Below are 21,982 nucleotides of genomic sequence, written 5' to 3' on the forward strand. Positions count from 1 at the left end.
TCATGTACTGGCACGAAGGCAGCAGCTACAAGAAAGTCATCTAGCACTTGGACAAGGCAGGAGTTCAATTCAACAACTGTAACTGTGACTGAGCAGTCCTCTTTCAGGTCTGCTCTGCTTACCCTACATGGGAAGGGGGCTAGAAAAGTACGGTAAACATAACCGGTCTACTTTCTTCCTGTCTGGGTAAATATGTGCAGTGGGATCACCTTTACTGCTTTCAAAATCAGTGAGGACCCACAATCAATTTTGGAACCTGGAACTTCAGGACCATCATGGACAATCCTAACAGTAACACCTAGAGCACCTCATCACAGTTGTGGCTCAAGAAGTCAGGTTACACAACAACAAGGTCACTGCACTGAATGAGACATGGTGAGCAGGAGATGGGTGGTTCAGTAAACAAGGAGCTGGCCATGCCTTCTTCTGGAAGGATAAATAAGGAGAATGCCAGCTTCATGGAGTTGATTTTGCCATTAAGAATGAACTCTTAAACCAATGGAATGAACTCTTAAACTGGCCGGGAGCCAGTACACCACTGTCATCAGTGCATATGCCCTGACTTTTTGACACCACTGACAAAACCAAAGAGGAATTCTACACCAACCTTGACCAAATCCTTTCTGACATTCCAGATGGAGACATATTTATTATTTTCAGCAATTTCAATACCAGAGTTGGAAGGGACTTGAACCTCTGGAATAGAACCATTGACAAGGAAAGCGTATTGAAGATTAACTTCAGCAGCATCCTCCTCCTGACAAAATGTGCAAAACATGGACTCACCACTACCAACACCCTGTTCCACCAGAAAAAACAGGCACAACACATCATGGGAACGCCTACAGTCTAAGCATTGGCACCTGATTGACATCATTGTTCATGCCTAGAATCGCAAAGATGTCCACATCACCTGAGCTATCCTAGGAGGTAACAATTAGGGATCCTGGTTTTCTCTGATAAAGAAAAAATCCCCGATTTTCAGGGGGTGTGTGTGTGTGTGTGTGTGTGTGTGTGTGTAACTTTGATCATGGAAAAATGTGGATTTTAGGTTACTTTTAAGTAAAAAATTGGGGATTTTTTTATCAGAGAAAACCAGGATCCCTGCTGATGATTGCTGGACCAGTCACCATTATATCCAATCTCACTCAAACTGGCTCCTAAATTATGGCTGCAGCAGAAGCAGTGCCAATAGAATATCAATGTTGAAGGACTCAACGACCCAATCAAGCAAGACTTCTTCCACCAGTGCCCCAATGAAAAACTGGTAAATTCCAATTAACAGCAATGGGAGAATGTCAGCAGCCAGTGTTATAGATTCAAAGATTCATGGATTCTAGAGTTGGAAGGGACCTCAGTGGGCCATCTAGTCTGAACCCCTGCCCCAGCAGGCAAGAAAAGGGTCACCAAACCTGGAGTCATGTGAACCCAGCCAGGTGCCTGTCCAATCTCCCCTTGAAGACCCCCAAGGATGGGACGAGCACCACCTCCATTGGAAGCCCATTCCAAATCCTGACAACCCTGACCATGAAGAACATTTTTCTAATGTCCAATCTAAACCTTCTCTCCAGTTGCTTATGGCCATTGTTCCTTGTTGTTCCAGGGGATGCCCTGGTAAACAAATCATCATCTACTTCATGTTGCTCTCCCCTTATGAATTTGTACACCACCACAAGGTCCCCTCTCAGCCTTCTCTTGGAGAGGCTGAAGAGTTTAAGGTGGCCCTTTACTCATAGGGCCTTCCCTGCAGGCATCTAATCAGATGAGTGGCTCTTCTTTGGACCCTCTCCAGGTTGTCCGCATCCCACTGGAACTGCAGTGTCCAGAACTGGACGCAGTGCTCCAAATACGGCCTGACCAGTGCTGCATAGAGAGGGAGAATCATCTCCCTGGACCTGTTTGTGAAACTCCTATGGATGCGCGACAAGGTGCGATTGTCTCTGCCAACTACTTCATCACATTGATGACTCGTGTTCATTCTAGATTCAACAATGACTCCAAGATCTCTTTCTGCCTCAGTGGTGCTGAGAAGGCCACCCCCCCCCAGCCCATAGGTATGATGGCAGTTCTTTCTCCCTAGACGCAGCACTTTGTACTTGTCCTTATTGAACTGCATCCTGTTGCTCTCTGCCCACTTCCCCAACCTGTGTAGTTCAGCCTGGATCTGGTTCCTCCTCTCCATGGTTCACCTTATATTTTTTGTATCATCTGCAAATTTGGACAGGGTGCTTCCCACCCCCTCATCCAGATCAGTGATGAAGATGTTGAACAGCACTGGCCCCAGAACTGAGCCCTGGGGAACTCCACTGCACACATCTTTCCAGGTTGACACCGACCCATCCACCACCACTCTCTGAGTGCAACCCTTGAGACAGTTTGCTACACAGTCTACCATATAATCATCCAAGGCAAATCTCCTCAGTTTATTTATAAGGATGGTATGGGATACCATGTCAAAGGCCTTCCTGAAGTCCAGATAGATAACATCTACCTCGACTCCTGCATCTAAACATTTGGTGGCCTTGCTGTAAAAAGAAACTAGGTTAGTCAGGCAGGACCTGCCTGCTATAAACCCATGTTGGTTACCCCTCTGCATCACATTAGCCAGCGGGCTCCTACAGATGTGTTCCTTGATAATTTTTTCTAGGATTTTCCCAGAGATAGAGCTGACTGCTCTATAGTTCACTGGATCCTCCTTCCTCCCCTTCTTAAAGATTAGGGTGACATTGGCTCTCTTCCAATTCTCTGGGACCTGACCCAAGCACCATGAGTGCTCATATATCCTTGCCAGAGGTTCAGCTATGACACTTGCTAATTCCTTCATTACTCATGGGTGGAGTCCATCCAGTCCTGGTGATTTGAACATGTCCAGTCCCTCCAAGTGTCACTGACCGTTGGTCAGCTGATGTTCCCCTTGTTGGTTTCTGTGATTGATATTGAGGGTTTGTCTAGATTCTTATCTAAGAAGACAGAGGCAAAAAACTCATTGACGAGCTCTGCCTTGTCTCTGCTATCCATCACTAAGCCCCCCTGCCCATCCTGTAGGGGTCCTATGTTACCCTGCACCCTCGTTTTGCTCCCAATGTACCTAAAGAAGGACTTTTTATTGTCTTTAATCCCTGCCGCCAGCCTGAGTTCTAGAGCTGCCTTGGGCTTCCTGACTGACTCCCTGCAGGCTCGGGCCAAAGATGTGTACTTCTCCTTGCTAGCTACCTCCAGCTTCTACTTCCTGTATACTTCTTTTTTTGCCCTTAAGGTATCCTGGATGGCCCTGTTTAGCCAAAAGGGCTTCCCCCTTCCTCTGCCATGGGATTGTCTCACTCTGAGTCCAAAGGATGGTGTTGGCAGCTCCCAAGCCAACTCGGATTGCCTTAAAGTCCACTGTCATCAGTGACTGCACAGAGAGACTTGTATTCTCTACCAGGAAACATCAAGACTGGTTTGATGAGAATGACCAGGAGATCCAAGAACTGATCAACTGCAAGCACAAGGCCTTTTGTGCTTGGCACAATGACATCATCTCCAAGCAAAAGCAGTGGAATCACCAACAAACTAAGGCATAGAAGGAACTGCAATATGAAGAACAGATGGTGGGAAGACCAGGTGAAGGAGATTCAGCATCGCACTGACATCCACAATATGCATGATTTTTTCAATGCCAACAAAGCCATCTATGATCCAATCAGCCAGGGACTAAGCCCCTTGAGATGTAAGGATGAAAGAGACCTGATCAGGAAGACCTGATCAAACCATCAACACCCATTGAAAAGAGCATTTTGAAGACCTTCTTAGTTGAGATTCCAAAAGTAACCCAAAATCCATATTGTGTATGTGTGTGTGTAAGTGCTATTTTATTTTGATCATTGAAAAATGTGGATTTGGGGTTATTTTTTTTTATTCTGAAAATTGGTGATTTTTTTTTTATCAGAGAAAACGTGGATCCCTGTTGATGAGAGTATTCATCCTGCAACACCTAGTCAGAGGTGATCTCAGAATCCCTCCAACCCCTGACAAAGTGGAGAAAGCCATCAAGGAAATTAAGAATGAGGCATCTGGAGCTGATGGAAATCCACTGACATTTTCAAGCAAGAGGGAGAGAAGCTCATATTACAGCTCCATGCCCTCATCTTAAGGATCTGGGATGATGAGAAAATCCCAGATGATATTAGGGATGATCATAACAATCTTCAAGAAAGGAGATAGGTCTGCCTGTGGAAATTACAAAAGGAATATTTGCTGTCCACCACAGGAAAGATCATTATGAGAACTTTCCTGAACTGTCTTCTTCCACTTGCTAAAGAGCTCCTCCCAAAATCTAGTGCATCTAGGGCCTTTCCTCACTAGAAATGTAGTCAGAGTTGGACTTTGGCTCAGTATGAACATAGTCTTGATTTGCTAGCATGTCAAGCCATTGAAAAGCTGATTGGCAAAACAACCTTTGCCTCCCCGTCAACTCAATGGCATTTCTATATCTCTGTCTTTCTGTAATGCTATATTCCCCATCTCAGCTGATTTCTTCCTCCCAATACAGTTTTAAAAATGATGACTTTCTGAAAGACTTCCCTCCCTGACTCTAAGACAAGGTGGTGGAGAAAGGAGAAGCAAGGAAGAAGGGGCAGGCAAAGTCCCTGCTATAGAGGCAAGAATGAGATACCCTGAGACAGGGGAAAGGAGAATTGACTGTGGCATGGAAGACCATAATTTGGGGAAAGTGTGTGTGGAAAGCGGGGAGGGGAATATATAAATGGAAAGAGTAAAATGGAGAGTATGCAGCAACCTGCCTTGGCAGAAGAGACACACAGAGCTCTAAACATAGAAGTGAAGAGGAGAATGGTGAGGAGGAGTATGGAAGACACAGAGCACTCGGCATGGTAGGCAATGATATAGAAGAATGGGGGATCTGAAGAGCTTCTGCCAGAGCAGGGGGAGTTGTGTCTGAGGAGACCTGTGTATGAGAAGAATGCATGGTGGGTCAGGGGAGGGGTTGCAGGGAGTCCCTGAAATAGAAGGGCCTGAGAGAGTGGCACACAGAGCTATTTTGGGGGGTTGAGGAGCATAACAAATTGTTGTTGATATGCAGTGCACTTGACCTACATACACACCAAGGTGTGTGCAGCTCTGCAACTGCTAAGTTAATAAGAATTAATAAATTGTCACCTTTATCTTTTTATTTCATATACAGTGTAGTTGAATTAAATAATATTGATAAACGGGGAAGAACATAACAGTGCTTTATACTTCAGGCACTGAGCATCTAAGGATCTCAGACCCTTTAAAAATGTGTGTGTATTTGGCCTCATAGTCCCGCTGTGAGGAAGATACAGCAAGTGAGTCATTTTTTTGTAGGATGGGACATTGAGTAAGAATAGTGAAAGCTCACATTTTCACAGGCCACATTTCAGTGGCCACTGCCTATGGATGCCTCAGTTTTGGGTGTCCAATTTGAAACACACTTTCGGCCATATTGTTATGTGGGTGACACACTACAGGTTCCATTGGCTGCACTTGCACTTAGGGTCCCCAGTAGTCCTAAAAATCAGCTGGACATTTATTTCAGACTGGACCTTCAGAAGTAGTGCTTCTGAAGAAACTGGCTAACGAGAGCAGCCTGCTGCTAATGCAGCAGAGCTAGGAAATGAAGCTAGATCTATAGATTTCATCTTTGTATCTTGGCCCAATCTTCAAGCACATGTTGTGTATTGAAATAATATAACAGCAGTCTGGGTTGGATACTGATTTACAACATCAACAGTTACTCCCAATGCACCCCATAGGCTCTGCATTTGGTGTGTTTTGTAGGTGTACATATGAAATATAGATCCAGTAGTCTGTGAAATGGGGAGAGTAGAACTACAACTCTGCAGTTTCAACAAGAACCACTGTTGGGTATAAACAGGGTAGAAATCCATTCCTAACTGAAAGCCTTTTGCTAATTTTTTTTTTTCTCACACCAGTGAAGGCAGTGGGTGGCATAAGATGCATTGAGTAAAAGAGTTAAAATACAGAAAATATGCCTCAGGGTACCAGTTGGAAAACATTAAAATCAATTGGCTTTTAATGGTATTTTCCCTTTGTCTCAAGTGTACTCTAAAGACAAAAAATAGTTCAGGAAAAGGATCAGATCCTAGAGTTATGGAGAATTTGCCCCAGCTGAATCTCTGGCCTAAGGTTTTCCTTTCATTTTGGGAGACTATTTTTCTGCTGCTTTCAGAATACCACCTTTCAGCAATTACAGACTTTCATCAGAGTTCGGTAATAATCCTATAGGAACTTATATCTCTTAGAGTGCATCAATACTTTTTCTGTCTCTTCAGGATGGTTCCTACAATTCTGTCTTTCACCAGTCATCCAGCAGTTTTGCTACAGTGCCTGTCTTATTCTATTAATGCAAGTCATCAACATTAAGTTAGAGTAGGGATCCACTGCCATGAAGGGTCAGAATGCTTACAGACAGCCTTTTTCTCTTTTGCTCCCTCTTTGACCTGAAAACTGATAGAGCAGCACCCTTTCTATAATGGTATTCATAGGATCTTGCAGGGTGACAGGTCTTGTCACACAGATCTTGTGCATCTCCACAGGTTGAATCCAGGACTAGAGCCTGGGGGAAGCAGAAGGGACATTTGAGCCCTTGCTTAAAACAATCTTCTTTGAAACATTTAGTTTAGTGCTTTGTATTATTACATCTCTAGTGATGATGAATTCAGTTGTTTTTAAATAGCCTGTTCCGATTAGTATACCATATCTATTCATTTCATATGCAAAATAATTTAGATGTGAAATCATACAGAAAGAATGAAAAAAATCAGTAGATCAGTATCTGGAGACATACTGTTATTAGACTGTCAGCCTTATGCTATTCTTAACTTATCACAGATCCTGAAACATGCAGCACAGCCAATGTTCAACCAAATGACCTAGAAAGAAATCTGTTTTATCTACAAGTCAACACATTTCTCATTAAATAAACTACCACAAGTTAATGGTCGGTCTCTAAATGTTGACCTTTGATAAACTACTGGCCTAAATCTCTGTAAACAGCATATATGCACACCCCACCATCATAAAAACAACCTGAATTGTTTCATCTACTGTGCACAACCAAGGTAATGATTTTATAATGAAATCTTTCATTTAAGTTCACTTACCTTACTATCTTTCAAATCCCTCTTTAAAGATTTACTTGCAGCATTAGCTGCAAAAAACCCCCCAAAACAACCCCCCCTCCCCCCCCCAAACAAAAAAATGCCCACACTTGACAACAGTAAGGCTGGTAACATGCTGATACCACAGCTTATATTGACCAGTATTGTCTCATCGTTAACTTAGGCCCAATCCCTGTATTGCTATGTCATCTCTTGCCTTATATTTAGATGACAAGACTTTTGGACCAAAGAGTATATTTTTGCTCTTTGTGGCTAGGGACAGACATTAGACTTAAACCGGTTTAAGTGGTCAGAAACCCATTTAAACCTGTAACAGAACAGAAATTCAGTGAACATAAATCAGTTTCAAAATGACCAAAACTGGTTTAAGACTGACCTGGATGAATACAGTATTAAATTAACTGATTTAGATTAAACCAATCTATTGAACTTCTGTCACAGATCCCCTCCTGACTCAAATTAACTCACAGTCCCCCAGCATCCCAAGATGCTTTATTTATACCTTGCCTTGTGGGTGTGCTAGCCTTGGCCCATGCTGTCTGCTCTAGCTGAGTAGGGCTGGCCTCACCCCAAGCTGTCACAGAGCTGAGGCAGCAAAGCTCCTGTTCTACAGCCCTGGTCCTGCCTGTGCCTGTCAGCTTGGTAGGGCAGGTGGAGAGGAGGTGGGGAAGCAGAGGCCCACACCCCAGCCCGGACACTGGTGTGTGAGGGTTCCCCCTGCCAACTCTCTGCCAGCCTGTGCAAGTCACTTATGAGCAAGTGGGAAAGGGAGGAGCAGACCCTCCAGCCTAGGGCTGGCCCAGATCCCCATGCCTCACTGTGTGTTCCCCTGCCCTGGGCAGAATTCCCTGAGTCCTGCCACCAGTGCAGAGGGGGAATTCTCCCCTCCCACCCCTCCATGCAGTCCAGTGATAGCTTAGCCTTGCTCCCACAGGTGCAAGGGTGGGAGTGGAATCCTCCAGCCTGAGACAGTCAATGCCAGGCCATGCTGAGGGATTGGAGGGGGGAATTCCCCCTTTTCATCAGTGGCAGGGCTGAGGTACAGGGATCCCCCCATGTGGGCTGATGCAGGGCACCTGCTCAGCCCCAAGCTGGAGGTACTGTTGTCCCCCATATCTGTAGGGGTGTGGCTAAGAAGGCGCTGGAAAATGCTGAGGTGTGGGAGGGGGGCAATTGCCCCTCTGCAATGGTGGCAGGGCTCAGGGAATCCTGCCCCAGGCAGGGGAACACCCACTGAGGCATGGGGATCCCACCACATGGGCTGGTGCCTGGCACTGGCTAGGCCCTGGCCTGGAAGGGGTGGACAGCAGGTGTCAGGGGAGGGGGGCAGTGTGTGTTGGGCAGCCAATCAGGGATGGGCCCCACTTGGCTACATTCACATGCCTTTGGCAGTAGCCAGCTGCCTGGGAGTTGTGCTCTGGTGCCCCCTGGCAGCTGGCCTGGGCCACTGCAAGCATAGGGCTGCCTTTCCAGATTCAAAAGTGAATGTCAATTTACTTCATTATCAGTTCAACCTGCACAGCTTAGAGAAACCTGCAGAGCTTGAATTCATTCAGCCTCCAGCTTTTTGACTGTCTGTGCTTAGCTTGTGTGCACAACATTTAGCATAGTTGTGTCTTCATCTATGACTTGTATTAGTAGGATGATGATGATCAATAATAATGCAACACTGTTCCCCTGACATGGAGTTACATCCAAAGTTGAATACAGTTTTATCTCCATTTCATACTTCAAGTCACAAATGAGCAATACGGCCTATTCAACCTTCAGTGGGCTACATGGAATAGAGATGCATTGGAACCCAGGTGCTTTACAGGCTTAAGTTCCTAATGCTCCTGTGAAGATGAGGGTTTCTAATTAACTGGAAGCTGGAGCATGGGAGGTAGGGTGGAGGAGATGCAGATGGAGGTAATCCTGTGGCTCATATATAGTAGTATATAAAGCCAGAGTAAACAACAGCAGAGGACCACTGAGGTGCTCCAGCTATTTGTTGTGGCTTTTTTTTTCACATGGCACCACTCCTTCAGTAAGCTGCTCACCAACCAGTGATGAACATCAGCCTATTTGATAAGCAGCACTCTTTGAAAATGAAGACTACAGCAAACAGCTGAATGGCTGCTGCAAACCTGCTGTGAATTAAGCAGTTTGTAAACTACCTAAATACAAATGATCTGGGTTACTGTACCAAGTCCTGTCCTGAGAGGGTTACTATGTACTGAATACATGAATAGTCACTGATCCTCCTAGCCTCTGAATGAGGTGTAGGTAATGTAAAATAATTATTAGGAGTAAAACCTTTTGTTAGGAGGTCACTGTATCCCCATCAGGATGGAGCCCTAAACCTTTAGCTCCTAGAAACTGCACATCCATTGTAATGGTCAGGCAACTGCATCAAATTGCAGGTTAAATGTGCTTGAGGCCTCTTAGATGGCTGAATGTTGGAAAAAGACTTCTCTCCAGTTCATATCTACTGTGCTAGACCAGACATATCTGGTAGTATCTCTGGTGGGAAAGCTGAAGTCATTATGACTTGTACTTTAAGCAATGCAGGCCATCTACTACAGATGACTTCATTTCTAGCTGTCTTCATCTTCTTTTGTCACTTCATGTAGATGAAGGAAGCTAAAGGACTGAGGTTCACTGTGCAATTCTCACTCATTAATTCCAGTTCATGCATTGGTGCAATTTTAATCTCCAGAATGACAAGCAGTAAATGTTGGCACTGTACTTATGATCCAGATAGCTTGTTCAGGGTGGAGCCATACCCTCAGTCTGACCATGACCTCTCACCCTGAGGTTCTTTCTTGAAAGTCAGGTGTCAGCAGCCTGGAGGTTGAAAGCTGAGGCCCACCCTCCCAGTGGGGTGGGTGAGATGGGCTGGTGGTGTGTCCTATGTTCATGCTGGCTTTGGGTTCCCCTCTTGGGGACCCTTTGCTGCTCTGAAATCCCTACTTTTGTATTCTTTCTCTCCTCTGACTCTTCAGCTCTGGGCATCATTGATGGTTCTCCCTCTGGTTGTCATACTGTCCACGTTCTGTCCTGTCAGTGTATTCCTTTGTTTCCCAAACCATCCCATGCACACATCTTAATTTGGTTATTTACCAGTTTCTCCTAATTTGGTCCATCTACCAAAACTGGAAATCCCATGGGCTCTGCTATTGGGCACTGTGACTTAATGCCACCTTATCTCATTGTATAGAAATGTGTGGTACATGACTTCAATTTCTCAGCCTATGTGTCTGCTTGCCTGTGTCAGACACAGTGGACCTTGAAGGGAACTTTGTCACAACCAGGCTTTTAGAAATCAAGTGACCCTTGCCATTCCCCTCTACCATTGTTCTAATGCATATCTACTTTACCTATAAGCCAGTTTCCAAAAGCAGACCTCTAAATACCATTTTTTAGCCATCAGTAAATATATATGCATAAGAACACTGAATTGTATTTGCTTGGTCATTTAATGCTCTTTAAATATAGATGATTTTTCCTGTCAATTTCCTGGCCTTTTAAGAAAAGTACTCCTGCAACACCCTCCTCCCCCCTGGAATCTTAGTAATTCCTATGTGGTATTACATCGTCAGGGGTAGAAATGTTAAATCCACTGTATGAGCGAGCTAGCAAAATAACTAAAGGCAGTAGTAGGTTATCACCATGTGTTCAGTTTAGTCACTAGAAATGAGGCATACACTTAAACTCTGTGTGTTACATATATATAAAGAGTGCAGAAAAATGAAGAGTCCTGGGTGGGCAATCATGGATTCTATTTCTGGTTCTTAAGGGAATGTGCTCTAGTATTGATAGCCAATGAGAGGTCCTAAAGCAGGGGCAAAAATCACTACTGTATAAAATAGGGGAGTTGGCAAAATTGTAAATCAGTGGTCCTCAGTTCTTTTAAACTCAAAGTGCCTCTTGTTAGACTCAGAGCCTCCCTTAATACTGTTTGGCAATACTGCAGATCCAGTGTCCTTACCTCAGCTCTTTGATCCAGAGGGCCCAATTGTGGTGTTCAGCCTGGTCTCCCCTTCTGCACTGTATTGTAGTAGCTTCCATCCACAGTTTGCTTCTCACTCCTAAATATTCTACCCAGGTTGTTCGCTTCTTACATCTCCATGCCTAGATTAATTTAGTTCTTGTCAGCTTGATTTTGTGCTAAATGAAAGCATATTTTTTCCCCTTTTTCAAATGCCATTTTTGTTGTTTCACCCTCTTGATTAGATAAGTCATTCTGTCCTCTAAGATACTGCTTTTCCTTCAACTGAGACACTGGCAACCAAAACTGTACAACCCTATCTCCTTCTGAAAGATGGGCCAATGTTTCACCAAAAACAAAACTTTCCATCTTTTACTATATGGAATGTAAAGATTCATTTCCTTCTCTCTTGATTCTATCTTCCCTGGTTTCTTGGTAGCCAATTTTCTTCTTTATTGATTTTGCGAAAGTTATACTTCCTTAATCAGGTATGTATTGTATTCCTCAGATGTTCTGGTGATCTGCAGTATCAGAACTTGTCATTCTAAACCACAAATATTTTTCTTCCTGTAAACCCGTAACTTAACTTGTTGGATCATCGTACTCAACAAGTAGTCATCAATGGCTCAAAGTCCGGTTGGGAGAAGGCATCAAGTGGGGTTTCCAGAGGGTCTGTCCCAGGTCTGGTATTTCTTCATATCTTCATTGATGATTTGGCTGATGGTAAATTTGTGGACAGCACCAAGATACTCTGGAGGCTAGGGCTAGAGAATGACCTGGATAGACTGGAGAAATGGTGCAAAATCAATAATATGAAATTCAATAAAGACATGTTCAAGATCCTGCACCTGGGATGGAATAATTGTACTCACAAATATCGACTGGGGAATAAAAGGACTTGGGAATTACAGTAGACTCTATGCTGAATATCAACCTATAGTGTGCTCTTGTTGCTAAAAATCTGACAGTGTACTGAGTTGTATTAACAAGAGTGTCACTTGCAAATCAAAGGAAGCAAATCTATTCAGCAAGAGTGAGGCTTGCTGTCCAGGTTGGGGCCCCACACTTCAAGAAGGAAGTGGACAGTTTTGAAACAGTCCAGTGCAAAACAGCAAAAAAATTATTAGAGGCCTAGGAGGCAAGATTTATGAGGAAATCCTGAAAGAACAAGGTTTTTAATCTGCAGAAGAGAAGACTAAGGGGGAATTTTATAACAATTTTCGAATACCTGATGGGCAATTACAGACAGGATGGAGATGGTCTTTTCTCTGTGAATGTAGGTGACAGGACTACGGGTAACAAAGAAAATTTAGGTTGGAGATTAGGAAGAACATTCTGACAATGAGTGTAGTTAAGCATTGGAACAGGCTATTTATGATGACCCCCCAAGGGGGGCCTCTTTCAGGTTATTTACAGCATAAGCTCTAGGTGGCCCTTTCAACCTGAAGCAGAAGTCTATTGAAAATTGCCATGAATCCATAATCAGCCATCTGCCAACTGCATGGTTGTTATAATTGTTATACGATTGCCCAGACGTAGAGAAAAATAGCTCAGCAGGAGGGGGCAACTTGGATCAGAAATGATAGGATACAGGAAACAGAGCAGTGGGGGATAGAATCTTGGATCAGAAACCTGTCACCAAGAGAGACAAGGCAAGGTGCTTAACAATACAGCAAGCTAGTCAGCTCTACCTCTAGCTCGGTTTTGGTTGGGTCTTTTCCTCCTGGTGACTTTAATAGAGAAACAATGGTATGTGCAGAACATGAATCCCTTGAATGGCCACTGTGCTGATCCCATGCAATGCTCTAGGGCAGCACTCCTGAGCTCAGGTACAGAGGCACACCACACAAGAGAAGGCAGAATGCTTGACAATATGGTGAGCTAAGCAGCACCACCTGCAGCTTAGTTTCAGTTGGGTCTGTCCCTCCTGGTGGCCTTAGGATGGAAACAATGGCCCAGGTAGGCCATGAATCCCTCAAATGGCTATGGCACTGAGCGCATTCGGTAAGCAGAGACAGCATCAATCTTGGCTTGGGCATTCATCAAATCCAGTTTTAGGTTGAAGGCCTTAAGGGGCAGTAGCAGAGACCTAGGGGCCTTGACCATAATTGGATTCAAATAACCATTAGTGTTTAACACCCCTAGGATATGGGCAGCACTACCCCCCAGCTCAGGGCTTCCCAATGGACCTAAGGGAGGGCTGCAGAAGCTCCTCAGCCTTGATGTACAGCCAGCCCAAATGACCATTGATACTTAACACCTTATGCGGGCCATCAGCACCACCTCTGGCTCAGAGGGGGCTTGAAAAATGTCCCTGCCAACCAGTCCCAGCTCTGATGAGGGTTTGCTAACACTATAGTATGTGGCTGTTGGTCATTAGTTACATGGAGAGAAGGCACCGCATTCAGAACATAAGGGCCTACACTGTCTGCCGCAAGCATGTGACACTTCTATACTGTATGGCAGTGGTTATACCAGCAGCCAAGGCTACTAGAAAGAAAAGTTTTCTGTTATGGCCAGGCCCCCAGGGGACTGGGGAACTGCTTCCCAGCCAATCGTACTGAACATCAGATTAAGAAACCATTTATCACATTGGCCTGTGGCAGAAACCACAGGCAGGTATTGGGCTCAATCCTGCTGCAACCTGTGACTAGACCATTGCCTTTTTAGCAGCTGCCTCTCTCTTAAGAATCATAGAAAAATTGTGGAATCTCCATCAGTGGAAATCTTCAAGAGCAGATTAGACAGACACTTGACTGAGATGGTTTAGTCAGGTATGATTTTACCTTGAGCAAGGGACTGGACTAGATGACTTTGTGAAGGATTAATTACTCAGGGTATACCTGTACTGCTATTTAGGGTTGGCATTGAGGTTTGCTCTTCCAACCTAAGCCGCTTTTCCCCATCTACATTACTTTGCCATAGCTGCACATAAACACAGGAATGGTAAGTAGTAGTCAGGCTGAAACTGGGTTAAGATGAACCTGGTTGAATATAGTATCAGACTTAACTGATATGGGTGAAACTGGTTTATGAAACTTCTGTCCCAGACCCCTTCCTGGCTCAATTTAAATCGCAGTCCCCCAGCATCCCAGCCCTGGGCTGGGCTTTGCTGTTTGCTCCAGCAGAGAAGGGTTGGGGTGGTCAGGGGAGGCAGAGCCTGCAGGCAAACTCTGGCTGGGGCCTGGGGCCAGAGAGGGGGGTTATTCTGGACTGCCAATCCCAGAGACCTCAGGCAGCAAGAAGAGAAAGCAAACAGACAGCCCATGCTGGATACGTGCCAGAGAGACATGCTCTAGTGCTACCTGGTTTCTAGCCTGAGCCACTGAAGGCATGTGGCTGCATTCCCTGAATCAAAAGTAAATGTGTGTCCAATTGTTTCTCAGTTTAGTTTGTTTCTCAATCTCTATAGTTTAGACTAATCTGCAAAGACTGAATCAATTCAGCCTTGGGCTTTTTGTCTGTCTGTACTTAGCTATTGTTGAAATAATGATTCTGATTGAGCAAAAGAGACTTCTGTCTCTTTAAGGAAGTAGGATACAGAGGTCTGGAAGTCCGTTAACCCAAGAGAGTTGTAAACACACTGAAAGGACTTGACCTTGGGTTCCAAGGCTCAAAAGAACTTCTGGGATGGTTAGACTCCACCCAGAAGTAAAGTGAGGGGTTTTTAATCTGAATTGTTGTTGGTTTGGAGCTAGAAGTTGGACTTAGTAGTGGCTCTACCTAGTAATACAGATGTACAGGTCAGTCGCATCTTACGCAGGGGTTATGTTCTGAAGTTAGCGCGTAAAGCGAAAATTGCGTATAGTCAAATCGCGATTACCGTACCAGCGATTTGACTAGCTGTGACTGCCTCTGCCTCCAAAACCTTCCGCCGCCGCTGCGGAGCCATGCAGTTGGCGGCAGCGGCGCAGCATGGGGTGGTGGTGGGGATGGCTGCATGCTGCCCGGCCACCACCACGGTGCTGTTGCCGCCCGGTGGCCAGCCATACAGCTCTGGGCATGGCTCTACAGCAGCAGCGGGAGATTTTGGAAGCAGAGGCAGTCACCGCTGGCAGCGTGGTGGTGGCCGGGCCTCCAGGTAAGTGGCAGCGCCGCATGCAGACTTAAGCCCCGCCCCCCCACCCTGCGTATAGTTGAATTCGCATAAGTTAAATGCACATATGATGCGACTGACCTGTATCTTCAAGGTCTTCAAACAATAGTTTTCCTGGCAGAGATAAGACACAGGCCAGCCACAGGAACCTCACAGGACTATAAACAAAGGGACATATCTCACTTGGTCTGCCCAGAGGCCCTTTGACTACATATTTGATAATGAATCACCTACTTTTGGAATACTATAATCAATTCAGATGTCCAAACTTCAAGTATATGGAAAAATTGAAGAGGATACACAGCAGAACCTCAAAATTTATTGAAAGGTTGGAAAAGAAAGTACAGGGGCTCTATATGGGAAATAAACATTTGATAAGGAAGGAGAGTTCTTCGGTCTTCTAGACCCAATGCCTGGAAATGGAAGCTCAGCAAATTCATATAAAAAATGAGATGCAAATTTTTAATGGGAAGGCAATTACTTTTGGATCAATTTACCAGGGTCTGATGAATTGTCTATCACAGTAAACACTTAAATAAAGATGTGGACATTTTTCCTAAGTCTGTAATGCTCTAATTCAAACAGCAGCTATCAAGCATGAAGCAGGAATGATTCAGGGATGCTCTACAATCTGATTTATGCAGAATGTCAGACTAGATGATCACAATGGTTTCTTCTGGTCAGAAAAGTCATGAACCCATTAATCTTCCTCCTACTTGCTTACAAGGGAAATGATCACCTTCTGTTAGTTTTGGAAGCCAGTGCCTTTGCAGCTGGTAGGAAACCTTGCAAGAAAAGTCTTGCTTAGCTCTTTACCTCTGCACCGATACATATTCTATTTCAGTGGAATTTTCTGAGAAGTTAGCAGCCAAATGTCTCTACTGAGCATGTGCAGACAATTTATTTAAAAGTTCAGATTTCTCAAATACAAAAGGAGGAATCCCCCTAGCATTTAAATTTGAAGTCCCTGCTTCATGGTATAACTCAGTTAATAATTAATTTTCCCCTTCCACTTTTTTGTTTTTATTTCATTTTGGGTTTTTTGTTATGGAAGTCGCTGCATTTTTTTATCCTACTCCTACTGACTAAGGAGATATTTCCGTATGAGTACTTTAAAGTTTGCAAAATTGTAAACAACTGAAATTGAAGTCTGATAATGGAAAGTGTCAGAAAGCATTTCCTATAGGCTGTACCACCCAGTTCCACCAGTAACAGATGCGAGCTGTTAGCATCATTTCATCTTTGCAGTAACAGCATCCAAAAGAAAGGATGAAACAAAGGACTATACTGGGAATAATATTAATTTCATGATTGTTCTGTAACAAAATTAGGGGAAAAAGGAGGGAGGATCCTAAATATTCAAACTGCACTGTGCACGCTGTTAGTGAGATGAACAAAGGAGAAAGAGGATTGACCTGCTAAACAGCATACTTCAATGATTTGTATTGTTTATCGAGCTGTTCAATTTTTGGACACTTTCCATGTGAAGAACAATTACTAATGGCAACTTATTTTCCTTTTAATATACAGCTTGTGGTCTAGGAAATAATTCTCCAAAACTGTGTTACATGGTTTGCATCAGTAAAATGCTCTAATGTGTACACATAACAGCCAATACAAGAACACTTATGTACTCTAGCTCCAGTCTGGAACTCCTTTAACTTCTCCCTGTTGAAAGGTACAGCTTTTCCATGGGACCTAGCAGCTGCCAGGAAGTGGGTCAACTTGAGACTTACCTACATGCTTATTAATGTAGAGAGAGAGACATGGAGCTAGTGGTTGTATAATTTTTTATTTTTTTTTAGGAAAAAAATATGTAAAGAAAAGATAAGAGTAGGATGATGTGAAGGGACTGTGAAAGGAGAATGTTAAATAAGAGTGGAGCTCAAAGCAAGAGGTATTTAGAGAATGGTAATGAAATATTATAGCTGTGTTGATTGGTTAGGGCTGAGTAAAGCTTTTAACCTTATTGGATTAAACAAGTGAGAATTTTGCCAAGGATTCTTTTAATGGAAGTGAGATCAAGGCCTAGAAAACTGGTCATTTTTTGAGAGTCATGATTAGAATATTATTTTCTTTTAAATATCAATAAGTGTTGGTGCACATACATTTGGTGCATTAATTTTATTTGGGGGTATACTGTAGACATTGCTACTTTTAATTTTGGTCGTGTTACATGTGTCTGAATTTGGAGCAACACAGTGAAGGTTGGATTTTCAAAATTGCTCAGTTTTGGTCTACCTTCACTGCTGCCAGAGTCAATGGCAAAGATCCCACAATGTTCATTGTATTTAATTCACCTGAAAGTGTTTTAGAACTTAATTATATATGGTGTTTTCCGTACTCACTTTGTCCTACTGCCATTTACAAGGTGTAAATTTCAACCAATGTATTGGGAATCATAATTATATCATTTTACATTAAGTATATTAGTGTGCACATGCACACATACACATTTTACTTAATAATAGTGGCCATTCATAATCTGCCATACATGTTTCCATGCACTAAGGCAGGTATTTCCTCCTTGACTTAAATAATGCATGATACATTCATGGTTCAGTATACAATCCCTGTATAGTATACAGGGAAAAGAAATCAGTTTATATAAAACATGCAGCTAAACCTAATTTCAGCATTGTGTTTACCTGCTGTTCAAAATGGCTATTAAAATAGCCTGGAGTCTTATCTTCATAAAGCCCCATTTATTTAAGGCTAATTTTGAACAGGCAATGTGGCAGTGACTTGGTCATGTCTCTTGACAGCAAAATAGCGCCTGCTTAAAAGAGTGCTTGCTGAGGCATCCTGTGACAGCTAAACCAGCTTTCTGAGGGTTAAACCTGGTTTTCTGCTGCTTATCTATGTATTGCGGAATGCTTATAGCTAGAAGAAAGAGTGTAAAAGGAAGCCATTGTGGTTAAGCATTTCCTGTATTTTCTAAATGTATTTTGCCATAGCTTAAAGCCAGCTACATTAGCAATGGCACAGCTAAAATTAATCATATAAGGAAAACGCAAAGGCTTGTACTGCTATTGGTTAGTCATATAAGGAAAGTTTGTAGTATAGAACTATAATTGGCTGCAAGCCAACAGTTAGCTCAAAAAATATATAACTTTGCTGGTGTATCCAGAAATCGGCTGAAGGAAAGCAGCATGGTAAAGGAAGCTATCATTGTGAAAGAGAAACCGCAGACCTGAATTCGGCAGGGCGGTGAGTCCCGAGAAGCCCAAAGACTAAATATCAGGGTCCTTCCCAGTACCCCTTTGGACAGTGTAGATTGGGGACACCTGACTTTGCTGGATTTCAAGAGGCTTGTCATATACGAGGCATAAAAGAGGACTGCCGATAAGTTGCTGACTCAGAGATTTACTGTCTGTCTTTGTTGTGATGTTAAGCTTTGCGTAATTATTTGTTTGTTAGATCAATAAACCTTTCTTACCTTTTTACCCTGACCACTCTCTCAATCCCAAACCGACCCACTGCAGGCAGCTGAGACAGGCAGTAGTCTTATATCATACAAAATAAGAAAACAAAAGCAAGGTATAAGGCAGAATCACTTTCCATCTTGGAATTACTTATTCTTCAATTTTGTTCCATCGCTTTCTCTATTTATATAGTTATGGCATACATAATTAATCCATATCTCTGTTTCCTTTAGTTTGGAGTTTCAGGGCAGGAAAGGAGGAGTAAGGAAAATCTTTGTGAGTGGAATAATTTTCTTTCAAGAACATAGGAAGTGTACTAAGGCAGATAATGCTGAAAAGCCAATTTTCCAAAACGACCATAGTGGCTCAGAAGCAGCTCAAAGGAATTTGACTTCAGTTAAGTATGAAATGCATGAATACCTGAAGCCATTCTAAAACAGCATTCTATGTGTGTGTAACACAGTACATTTAGTTCAATGATTCTCAACCAGGGTGCTGCTGGGGTGCTTTTAGATCTTTTCAAGGGTGCCACAGGATGCCAGGCAATTCTAGCACTGTTAGGTGTGCAAACACAATTCGCAGTATAAATCCAGAGATTTAAAATAGAAATCCATAGTGTTAAAAACATTCTGACCTGTTGTGATCTTTCTGAATTCTTTACGACAGAAAAAAGGCCTATTATTTTTCTGTAGTTGAAAAACGAGTGAAAACTGAGGGTGGGAATTTTCCAAAGACGGTTTCAAGTCTAATGAGGGATGACATGAGTCTAAAAAGATGGATAAACACTGGTTTAGGTCCTGGTGCTGTAGTCAGTGGACTTTGGATTGTGCCTTTTGTGGTACAGGAAGGCCCTTAACACACATGCACATAGACACAAGAAATTGTAATTCCTTTAGCTAATATAATAACGATTTTGCAATGGTACCAGTTGTGGTCCTTTTATGTAAATCAGTTAGTCACACATTAAGTAAATTGATGGCAGAGTAAGGTCCATTGCCTTCATTGTCTAATAGCGCAAATTGATCAAATCCCATCATTTTATTGATAGTCAAACCACCTTCTACAATAACTAATAATTCAAAATATTACAATATTTTTGCAAGCTTCTCAGAGTTCTCTTCTACTGGAAGTGTTGGATTTTATGTGCAATTTGCTTTAAATAGTGACTCCTAAAAATTACAAGGTCTCTATACTCATTGTTTCTCAGTTTTATATGTTAAATATTCTCATTTTACAAGTTTTTTTTTTTTTTCCTTCTAGGCTTGCAAGCACACCTGGGATCAAAGAACTAAACCTATTTTCTTAGACTAAATGCAGTCAGTCTACCCCAGCTTCCTGTGGAGGGTTCGGGATTGAGAGTATGGTTGGGGGTAGAAAGGTAAGAAAGGTTTATTGACTTAACAAAAACACAACTACATGTAGTAACAAGACAAACAATGACAGACAAGAACACTTCACGTCGGCAACTTATTGGCAGTCCCCTCTGATGCCTGATGTACAACAAGTTTCTCTTTCTCAAAGTTCAGCGAAGTCAGGTGTCTCTGATCAGCGCTGTCCGAGAGGTACTGGGAAAGACCCTGGAATTCAGTTCTTGGGCTCCTCGAGGTCCACGGGCCCACTGATCCAGGCCAACAGCTAACTAATCCTTTTCACAGAGCTGCATCTTCCTTCAGAATGATTTCTGGATATTCGAGCCAATTTATAGCTTCCAAATGGTACTGATAACATACAACCACTCAGATTCCTTTTACTTCAACTGTCCTTAGACTGACCAATAGCAGTACAAGCCCTGCATTCCTTTGATAAGGTTAATTTTAACTACACCACAGGGCCTTATTACTTCAAGGCTTTACTAAAATTACTAGGCCTTGCTTTATACAAGGCCTTACTACATCTTAAACTTTAATTAGGCTCTTAGCAACAACATATAGCTTAATATCTAAACAAGTACAGAAAAAAACACTTGGTCTAATCTTCATAGAGCCTTCAGCAAGCACCTTTATCACACAGACATAATTTCAGCTGTCACACAATCAAAAAGTCCAAGCCTGAATTGATTCTATCTTTGCAGGTTAGCTAAGCTTCATAGATTGAATCAATAAACAAGTGAGCAGACATTCACTTTTGATTTCAGAAATGCAGCCACAGGCCTACAGTGGCCCAGGCCAGAAGCTGGGGGATGCTAGAGCATGCCTCCCTTTTTGGCTGGAGGGCAAGTCTAGCTTGCCCACCCTGGGAGGCAGGGTTTGTGGGGGAGGTGAAAAGCATTCTGGGATGTGGTGGGGCTGTGAGTTAACTTGAATCTGGTGAGAATGTGGGGCAAAATTTTAATACACTGATTTAACTGAAATCAGTTAAGTCTGATACTACATCCATCCTGGTTTATCTTAAACCAATTTTGGCCATTTTGAAAGTTGCTTATGTATACTGAAATTCTGTTGTGTTATAGATTTGAATCAGTTTCTGATCACTTTTACTAGTTTATGTGCAATTTCTGTCCCTAGCCTTATTGTCATGGATTTTTAGCAACAGTTAGTTTTTCTCAGATTAAATTATATCCTCAGTACTTTCAATGGGTTTGCACAGATGCAGCTAACTATCAATTCTGTTGATTCCAAAAAGAATCAGAATCCACCTCTCTCTTTCCATTAGGTATGTTAGTTCTGCATACCAATGGGACTAAAATGGGACTGACATTTTCATTTCTGTTGGTTCTGTATTTTTATAATGCTTAACTATGTTCTACAGCACTATAGCCAGTAAAGGGCTGTTTGTCCATTCTAATTCCAATACTCCCTGGGCACATTTACACAGGGTAGATGCTGAGGAGTTGACTAATTAGCTCCTCAGTAAAGCATCACCAATCTACATGCACGATGCTATTAGGCCAGAGTAAACTAATTAACTCCACTGTAAATTAGTATTCTCAGATGCAAGTACTATCCTATGGCAGAGTTATTTACTCCACTGCAATGCACATATACATGCTGATGGGGTGGCTGGGGCACAAGGGTGCTTCAGTGCCCCAGCTGGCTTGTCCGCAGCATTTGAGCTGGGTTGGAGCAATGCAATACCTAACTTGATTTCACCACCATGGCTCAGACTGCTGCTCTTCCAGGCAGATGTGTAAGGGAGGATATCTGAATTCCGGGGGAGTATTCCATGTAGGGAATACAAGGAGAAAAGGGAGAACGTGTATCTGAATGGAATACAGAAAAAGGGAGAAGGACTTTTTATTGTCCTTAATTGATGTAGCCAGCCTAAGCTCCAGTCCTGCCTTGGCCTGCCTAACTGATTTCCTGCAATAGCATTCCAGGAAGGTGTATGC

The sequence above is a fragment of the Alligator mississippiensis genome, chromosome 12 (assembly GCF_030867095.1).
Source record: "Alligator mississippiensis isolate rAllMis1 chromosome 12, rAllMis1, whole genome shotgun sequence".
Taxonomy (NCBI): Eukaryota; Metazoa; Chordata; order Crocodylia; family Alligatoridae; genus Alligator; species Alligator mississippiensis.